At 48.0% G+C, this 9,861-nt stretch overlaps 1 pseudogene; it reads right to left on the reverse strand.

The window, feature by feature from the left end:
* Positions 1 to 281: 281 nt before the first annotated feature.
* Positions 282 to 1,444, reverse strand: LOC140374168 (N-acetyllactosaminide beta-1,3-N-acetylglucosaminyltransferase 3 pseudogene; annotated as a pseudogene).
* Between the last annotated feature and the right edge of the window lie 8,417 nt (positions 1,445 to 9,861).

Genomic DNA, 9,861 nt, shown 5'->3' on the forward strand with positions numbered 1-9,861 from the left:
ATGCGTTGTGCAGTGCGTTATCTTAGCTATGAGGATGAAAGATAGGATAACAAGCGTGATGAATATGTTCGACACTTTGGTTTAAGGAAGACCGGTCGGTGAGTCGGCAAAATAATTGAAAAATAAAAGAATATGACGTTTTTTCAACAAAATGCTGATAGTTTCACACCGGGTCGGTCGGGTTACGGCAAACAGACATATTATTTTGCTCAGCCTCAACATCATTTCATTGTAAAAAAGCAAAAGAAAGCAAAACGTTTTCTACCCATTGTCCCTTTGAGTTCAAGTGCTTCCATTCTCCTATTAAATATTATTTATACTGAAGGAAGAACTGCAGTGCAGATCCGGATTATGTATTTGGAGCCACATGAGAAATATTTGCTTGGGGCGGAAGCGGTGTACGAGCAGAACCTCTCTGTAGAAACAAGGGTCATAGCCATCCTTGGAGGGAATATGCAGCCCTCTGGTTTTCACCATCGAGTGCGATTCGGGACGTAAGCCGGCTTGGGCCAGACACATCCCCATGTAAACATCGTCGATAGGAAAGATTTGGATGGACTTTGACATGTCATAAATGACTGTAGCAGTGAAGCCGGAGAGTAAGAAGCCTCCACCGCCGCAGTACGGAGGATACGAGTTTGATTCCTGCACCTGAACCGGCACGTAGTACTTGCTCCTTGGTGATCGAAAGGGACGTGCATACTGTATCAGATCCCCTATAAACAGATGCTTACCACCATCATTATCTTTAAGATCGCGGAGATACCCAACCATGTTATCTGTGCTGGCAAAAACATCATCGTCGCCGTTGAACAGGAAGCGAGCGTGGGGGCAGTTTTGCTCCATCCAATCCAAGAATAAAATCTGCTTCAGGGTGAGGTTGAAGAACGAATCTTCAAAGTCCCACTGTAGAATGTCAGCGTACAATTCGTGCTCATGCTGAAGAAGCTTGTTTACCCTCATTTGCTCCATGCCGCTGTCTGATGTCCCAGAAACAAAAATCCTTCTTATCCACAGGCCTTTGTGTTGTCGTTCCCCGGCCCATGTTTTGCGCAACACCTTTCTCTGCTCGTAGTTCCCGGGTGAACTTTTGATGACCATTAAGAGAAACACTTCGGAGGATTTCTCTGGTCCACCACATTTGTCGGGAATGTCCAGGAGCATGGGGAAGTGGCGGCAGTGGCGGTAGTAGAGAAAGGTTTTAATGTAATCAGGGAGAGAGCTGAAGCCTGAGATGTTGGCCGCAGACGTGTTTTGTTCACACTTTTGGCCATGAGGCCAAAAGTTGACTGTCGGAGCTGTTGGAGAAGGCTTTTTCTCTCCGTAGCGTGTTTTGACATTTTCCTCAGGATCATTTATGTATTTGTACAGAAGCATTAAAACGCCCAAAGCTGCAAGTAAGAGAAACAATGTCTTTTTGAAGCGTCTCATTTTCGCCACACCAAGGAACTGTGGAGACAAAAATAAATAACAGAATGTCAAAATTAGATAATGTTGGCGTACTCGTTTATGAAAGAAAAGGCAAGAATTAAAAAAAATAAATAAAATGAATCAAATGTTTAATCAGTACAATTTCAATACAGAGATAAGAGCACTTACCATCTCATCTGTCCCTATGGCGGTTGGATCCAAGTGTTGCAGTACCGCCAGACTTTATTCTTTCGACTTCATCTAACGAGTGTCCTTCTTTGATGTTCGGCGCTTCCGCCGCACAGCTTTATGTCCTTGCGGGTCTATGGGCAGGAACGCGTGGGAGGAAAGGGCCTTCGCCCGCGTGAGGATTGGCCATGCTGGACTCAATTGGTCACTGAGTAGGATAGGCAAGCATCCGACCGGTCTGTGTGGTCGCTGTCGGGTGCCAGAGACTGTCGAGCATGTGCTGATTTGCTGTGAGGCTTATGATAGAGAAAGGGCCGGGTTGGCCTTGTGGTTTCGGAATAATGGGCGGGAGTTCAATCTGCGGAACGTTCTGGCGTTCCAGTCACAGGGTTTGTGTCAGGCTGTGGTTGCTTACTTATGTAGCACAGGGCTGGGTAAACGTTTATAGAGGTGTGGGGTGTTGGAGACTGAGCCGAGGATGAGGAGCAAGAGGATGTTCTAACGCGCTTTGACTTCATGGGCCTAGAAACGCCAAAGTGATGGAAGAAGGACTTCTAAAGGATAAAACGACAAAGACGTCCCATGACCTCATGGGCTTTGTAAAACAACAAAGACGTCCCATGACCTCATGGGCTTTGTACTTCCAAAGCACCGAACGTCAAAGAGGGAGAGGAAGATGAAGAAGAGTCTCCCTGGAATAAAGCCGGTTGGTCTCTGACACAACAACTATTCTAGTCACAAAGTCATATCATGACCTCATGGGCTTTGTAACACCAAAGCAATGGAAGGTGTACTTTAACAACAACAACAACAACAACAACCTTGCTCAACACCCGGTCTGGAGAGACGGGAGATGGCGGAGGAGAGTGGATCGGGGATGGAAGACGTTCTGGACGGCGTGGAGGAGCAGCCTTTTCTGCCTGCACGTGCCCGGAAACGTAAAAAGTCCCTTAGCTCGTCCGAGGGTTCTGGGAATGAGCAGCAGGATGAGGCTGAAGCTATTGATGTCCGGGGTGAGAGCAGAGACTGTAAGGTGATCATAAAGCTTGCACAGGATAGTGCATCCTTTAAGGAGTGGAATTCAGTGGCATTGTCAAAGAGCCTAACTGTAGCTGTGGGAGTGATCAAGAGTGCGAGTGTCCTTAGAGATGGCTCGCTGCTGGTCGTGTGCAAGGACGCGGCTTAGCAACGGAAGGCGATTGGAACTAAACGTCTGGGTGGAAAGGACATTCTTGTGTCTAATGCTGAAAGAAACCCGGTCAGAGGAGTTATCGTAGGTGTCCCTACGGCGACGTCTGTGGATGAAGTTAAGGAGAATTTGACGGGAGTTACAGTGGTGGACGCTAGGCGTTTGAAGGTGACCCGGTTTGGGGTAAGATGTGACAGCTTGTCGGTAATGGTAACACTTGAAGGGAGGTGCCTGCCTAGTAAGGTGTTCATTGGGTACATGTGCTATAGCGTCAGGCCATATGTTCCGCCGCCCCTGCGTTGCTTTAAGTGCCAGCGCTTTGGGCATATTGCAGCGGTCTGTAGAGGGAGGCAAAGGTGTGGTAAATGTGCAGGAGATCATGAGTATGGGAAGTGTGACGTGGGTGCAAAACTGAAGTGCTGTAACTGTGGGGAAGAACATAGCTCTGCCTACGGGGGATGCAGGTTTAGCAAAAGAGCTGCTGAGGTGCAGAAAATAAAGGTCTCTCAAGGTATATCCTATGCAGATGCAGTCAAGAAAGTTTCAAGTAACGAGTTTAGAGTAAATACAGAGAGAGGAGCCAGCGCTGCTCCCAGCCAGGGCGAAATGAGAAAGGCCAGCGTGGCTCCCAAGAAGTGTGAAGGTTTCAAGAGTGGAGGTCCCAAGTGTGCAGGTTCCAGAATTAATGAGAATACCCTGGTTGTGGATAGAGAGGATTTTGTACTCTTTATGGTGGATGTTGTAAACTGTGCTGCTCAGACTCAAAGCAGAACTGAAAGGATCAGGATCATTGCTAAAGCTGCAGGGAGATTCCTTGGAACAAACGAGCTTGATTGGGCAGATATAGAAAACAGGCTAAAGGCGCTAAATGGGAGTCGGAGTGATGGGGGTCTGCTTGTGGGGAGTCAGAGTGATCGGAGTGACGAGATGGGGGTGGGGGTGGTCTCCTGTCCTCGCCCAGTCTCGTAGACGCACGGCTACCAAGCGGCGACATCAGTGGACATATTAAAGCCTATAGAATGAAGCCTGAAGAATGAAGCTGTGCGGTGGAAGCGCCGAGCGTCGGGGGAGGAGAGGAGGATGAAGAGGAGTCTCCCTGGAATAAAGCCGGTCACAAAGACATATCATGACCTCATGGGCTTTGTAACACCAAAGCAATGGAAGGAGTACTTTTACGGACTACGACAGAGTCTGAGGACTACGACAAAGTCTGAGGAATAAAGTCTGGCGGTAATGCAACACTTGGATGCCAACCGCCATAAAACAACAACAACAACAACAACAACGGACTACGACAGAGTCTGAGGACTACGAAACGTCTGAGGAATAAAGTCTGGCGGTAATGCAACACTCGGATGCCAACCGCCATAAAACAACAACAACAACAACTTCCACTGATGTCGTCGCTTGGCATCTTTCAGAGTCCGACCGGCTTTATTCCAGGGACTGACTTCCTCCGCTTCTTTGATGTTCGGTGCTTGGCAGCCGTGCATCTATTAGACTGGGCGAGGACAAGAGACCACCCCCACCTCCATTTCTTCACTCCCCAAAAGTAGATCTCCATCACTCCGACTCCCATTTAGCGCCTTTAGCCTGTTTTCTATATCTGCCCAATCAAGCTCTTTTGTTCCAAGGAATCTTCCTGCAGCTTTAGCAATGATCCTGATCCTTTCAGTTCTGCTTTGAGTCTGAGCAGCACAGTTTACAACATCCACCATAAAGAGTACAAAATCCTCTCTGTCCACAACCAAGGTATACTCATTAATTCTGGAACCCGCACACTTGGGACCTCCACTCTTGAAACCTTCACACTTCTTGGGAGCCACGCTGGCCTTTCTCATTTCGCCCTGGCTGGGAGCAGCGCTGGCTCCTCTCTCTGTATTTACTCTAAACTCGTTACTTGAAACTTTCTTGACTGCATCTGCATAGGATATACCTTGAGAGACCTTTATTTTCTGCACCTCAGCAGCTCTTTTGCTAAACCTGCATCCCCCGTAGGCAGAGCTATGTTCTTCCCCACAGTTACAGCACTTCAGTGTTGCACCCACGTCACACTTCCCATACTCATGATCTCCTGCACATTTACCACACCTTTGCCTCCCTCTACAGACCGCTGCAATATGCCCAAAGCGCTGGCACTTAAAGCAACGCAGGGGCGGCGGAACATATGGCCTGACGCTATAGCACATGTACCCAATGAACACCTTACTAGGCAGGCACCTCCCTTCAAGTGTTACCATTACCGACAAGCTGTCACATCTTACCCCAAACCGGGTCACCTTCAAACGCCTAGCGTCCACCACCGTAACTTCCGTCAAATTCTCCTTAACTTCATCCACAGACGTCGCCGTAGGGACACCTACGATAACTCCTCTGACCGTGTTTCTTTCAGCATTAGACACAAGAATGTCCTTTCCACCCAGACGTTTAGTTCCAATCGCCTTCCGTTGCTGAGCCGCGTCCTTGCACACGACCAGCAGCGAGCCATCTCTAAGGACACTCGCACTCTTGATCACTCCCACAGCTACAGTTAGGCTCTTTGACAATGCCACTGAATTCCACTCCTTAAAGGATGCACTATCCTGTGCAAGCTTTATGATCACCTTACAGTCTCTGCTCTCACCCCGGACATCAATAGCTTCAGCCTCATCCTGCTGCTCATTCCCAGAACCCTCGGACGAGCTAAGGGACTTTTTACGTTTCCGGGCACGTGCAGGCAGAAAAGGCTGCTCCTCCACGCCGTCCAGAACGTCTTCCATCCCCGATCCACTCTCCTCCGCCATCTCCCCTCTCTCCCGACCGGGTGTTGAGCAAGGTCTCCTCACAGTTTATTCCTCAGACGTTTCGTAGTCCTCAGACTCTGTCGTAGTCCGTAAAAGTACTCCTTGCACCAATGAAATTTCCCCATGTGGGACAATAAAGGGAATATCTTATCTTATCTTATCTTCCATTGCTTTGGTGTTACAAAGCCCATGAGGTCATGATATGACTTTGTGACTAGAATAGTTGTTGTGTCAGAGACCAACCGGCTTTATTCCAGGGAGACTCTTCTTCATCTTCCTCTCCCTCTTTGACGTTCGGTGCTTTGGAAGTACAAAGCCCATGAGATCATGGGACGTCTTTGTTGTTTTACAAAGCCCATGAGGTCACGGGACGTCTTTGTCGTTTTATCCTTTAGAAGTCCTTCCTCCATCACTTTGGCGTTTCTAGGCCCATGAAGTCAAAGCGCGTTAGAACATCCTCTTGCTCCACATCCTCGGCTCAGTCTCCAACACCCCCCACCTCTATAAACGTTTACCCAGCCCTGTGCTACATAAGTAAGCAACCACAGCCTGACACAAACCCTGTGACTGGATCGCCAGAACGTTCCGCAGATTGAACTCCCGCCCATTATTCCGAAACCACAAGGCCAACCCGGCCCTTTCTCTATCATAAGCCTCACAGCAAGTCAGCACATGCTCGACAGTCTCTGGCACCCGACAGTGACCACACAGACCGATCGGATGTTTGCCTATCCTACTCAGTGACCAAATTGAGTCCAGTATGGCCAATCCTCATGCGGGCGAAGGCCCTTTCCTCCCACGCGTTCCTGCCCATAGACCCGCAAGGACCCACACTACCCTGTATGTGATAGAGATGCCGTCCAGTAACACAGTGGCTCCAAAATTCCTGCCAAAGGCCGACCACATGACTCTTGATAACGGGCTTGATTTCAGATTTGCTTAACTCAACCGCCACATCAATTGATGGCCGCCGAAGGGAACGTTTAGCCAGTGTATCAGCCATTTCGTTACCATCCACCCCCACATGCGCAGGGACCCAAATGAAGGAAACCCTCACATCCTTCCTGGACAGGGAGAGCATCAGACAGAAGATGCCATTCAACACATCCTGTCTGCAATCCGACTTCCCAGATTTAATGCTTTGCAATGCAGAAAGGCTGTCAGAGACCACCACAATGCCGCAACACTGCAAAGCAGATTCCGCCCATTCCAATGCCAACCGTATCGCTATGAGTTCCGACGTGAAAACAGAAAGGCGATCTGTCAACCTCTTCTTGACCGCCAGCCCCAGGTCAGGCACAAAATAAGCGGCGCCAGTACGCCCACTCTCAGGATCCCTAGACCCGTCGGTATAAATAAACACATCACCTGAGTGCCTATCGATAAGCGCTTGAACAGCAAACTGCGGTGCCCTCCCAGCGACTCCTCTAAGCTTGCCATGCAAGCTAACATCAACAGGAGCCGGGACAAACTTCCACGGAGCTATAGCAGACAAAGCCACCAACGGGCTCACACGCAGATCACCAACCCCCACAAGCCGCGCCTTCGCATTTCCTACCTGGCTAAAAACCATACTGCCAGCCTCATTCTGCCCCCCATCAACGCTGAGAAAGTCCCTCACCAGGTTAGAGCTCGTATGACCTTGCACATTCACCCAGTAAGCAAACAGAAATTCTAGCCTCCGGAGCCGTAACGGCAATTCCCCCAACTCAACCTGCAGCGCCGAGACAGGGGAGGTCCTAAAAGCCCTACAGCAGATGCGCAAGGCCTGGGCTTGCTCCACATCAAGTTTCTTTAAGTTAGTCTCAGCCGCAGACATGTAGGCTATACAGCCATAATCAATAGCCGCCCTCATGATGGCCCGATAAATACCCAGGAGTGACCTTCTGCTGGCCCCCCAGTCCTGGCCGGACAGACAACGAAGCAAGTTATTCACCCTTTTGCATTTACCACTGACCCCATCAATGTGCTGACGCCAACTAAGCCTCTCGTCAAAGGTGACCCCCAAGAACCTCACCTCCCTGACCTGTTCGAGCACCTGCCCATGCACTCGAAGGGAGACGTCCCTATGCCCATTGAAGAAACAGATCGCTTGAGACTTCCGTACGGACAGTTTAAACCCCCCACTTCAGGGTCCACTGCTCCACCTGGCTGTCAGAGGCCACCACAATGCTGCAACACTTCAAAGTAGATTCCGCCCATTCCAATTCCAACCGTATTGCTATGAGTTCCGATGTGAAAACAGAAAGGCGATCTGTTAACCTCTTCATGACCGCCAGCTCCAGGTCAGGCACAAAATAAGCAGAACCGGTATGCCCACTCTCAGGATCCCTAGACCCGTTGGTATAAATAAATACATCATCTGAGTGCCTGTCGATGAGCTCTTGAACAAACTGCGGGGCCCTCTCAGTGGCTCTTTTAAGTTTGCTATGCAAGCTAATATTAACAGTAACCGGAACAAACTTCCAAGGAGCTATAGTAGAGAAATCCACCGAAGGGCTCACACGTAGATCTTGTTCTTGCCATGGTTTCTTATTATTATTATTATAGTTTTTCATGGTCAAATTTTGCCACAACTCGGGCATTTTTGACCCTCTAACATTGATGAATGTCACACATGGGGACATAGATGCGATCGGCTCGGCCCGAACTCCAATAAAATGGAGGTTGCGAGAACGCCCGTCGCAACAGTGCTGACTAGTTCAAAAAAGAAAAAATATGAAACGCTTAATCTTTGGCCTAGGCACATGAGACTTGGGACAGTGATAGAGCTACCTTTGACCTCTGACCTTTGACGAGTAAAACACACCTGACAGCATCGCTCTATGATAAACAGGAAGTCAGCCATGTCGAATCAAAGTGGCACCGCCACGCTTGACTTTTTTTTTTTTAAATTGTACTTGTCCTAGGTTTTTTGTCCGATCGAGCTCAAAACAACACCTTTTGCATCTAACGACATTGAAATTAATAAATATCCAAAAGAATGTTGATATTCTTTACAGTCTCTGCGTAACACGCCCTCAAAAAAGGCTTAATTTTCAGTGTTTTCAAGGACAAGTCACGCCTAATGGAATTGATCTGCGGAGCTCATATTTTTATGATCTGGTTGGAAATAAATACCCATGTAACAAATTTACTCTATAGCGCCCCCTACCCATTGTGTGAAAAACTCAAAATTGTCTGATTTGTTTGAAACTCATGGTTTATATTCTCCTCGAGACGCCGTGAAAAAAAGTGCATTGCAGATATTGTGTATTTTCACAATTGGTCAGCAGAGGCGCAATGAATGCCTTCACTTCCTCTTCCACTTTTATTTTGATGGGACATTTCCTCTCGTGACGCATTAGAATTATTATTCTTTAGACTTTATTCTTTAGGCTTTATTCTTTAGACTTAATACTTTTGACTTTATTCTTTTGACTTTATTCTTTTGACTTTATTCTTTCTGACACAACTCGAGAGGGAAAGGGGAGAGAGAGAGAGAGAGAGAGAGAGAGAGAGAGGGGGAGAGAGGGAGAGGGGGAGAGGGAGAGAGGGGGAGAGGGAGAGAGGGGGAGAGGGAGAGAGGGGGAGAGAGGGAGAGGGGGAGAGAGGGAGAGGGGGAGAGGGAGAGAGGGAGAGGGGGAGAGAGAGGGAGATTGTAGGATTTTTGACGCGTTTCCACTCTGTAGCCCGGGTCATTTTGTAGTCTCACTCGATTTTTGTAGTTCCTCCTCTTTATTTTCCTGCCTCTGGACAGGCGGGAAGGCGGTCAGGCACGAAGGCGGTCGAGCGGGAAGGCGGTCGCGCGGGAAGGCGATCGCGCGGGGAGGCGAGAGCCATCATCGCCACTGCCGCGGCTTTAATGTCTTCTTTTTTTATGTTAAATGCAAACAGCCAAGTGAGGCTGGTTCTGAATCTGTTGTCATGGCGATTTTATTCACATTGATATTCACATTGGAATTTTTGCTCTATATTTGGTTAGGAACCTCATCTTGGCATTATGATCATACTCCCAGGCTTATTAGGAGCTCATGTGTTTATGTGTCATGTTCGACCAGGGTGAATTCAAAACATATAACTATATAACTTTTAATGTTAACGACCTATTAAACACAATCAATCAGTGAAAGATACTTAGAAAAAAAAGGGGGAAAAAATAGATGGTTACAGTGCTTCTCAAACTTTTTATGGTGCACCCCCTTAGCAGATAGAAAAATGATCCATACTTCATAAAATAATAAAAAATAAATCATAATATACTACTCAGTGACCTAATTAGGCAATCAAATACATCTTCAAAAACAAAAA

This window comes from Eucyclogobius newberryi, unplaced genomic scaffold, assembly GCF_026437365.1.
Source record: "Eucyclogobius newberryi isolate DKJ021-1_F unplaced genomic scaffold, fEucNew1.0.hap1 SCAF_3, whole genome shotgun sequence".
Classification (NCBI taxonomy): domain Eukaryota; kingdom Metazoa; phylum Chordata; class Actinopteri; order Gobiiformes; family Gobiidae; genus Eucyclogobius; species Eucyclogobius newberryi.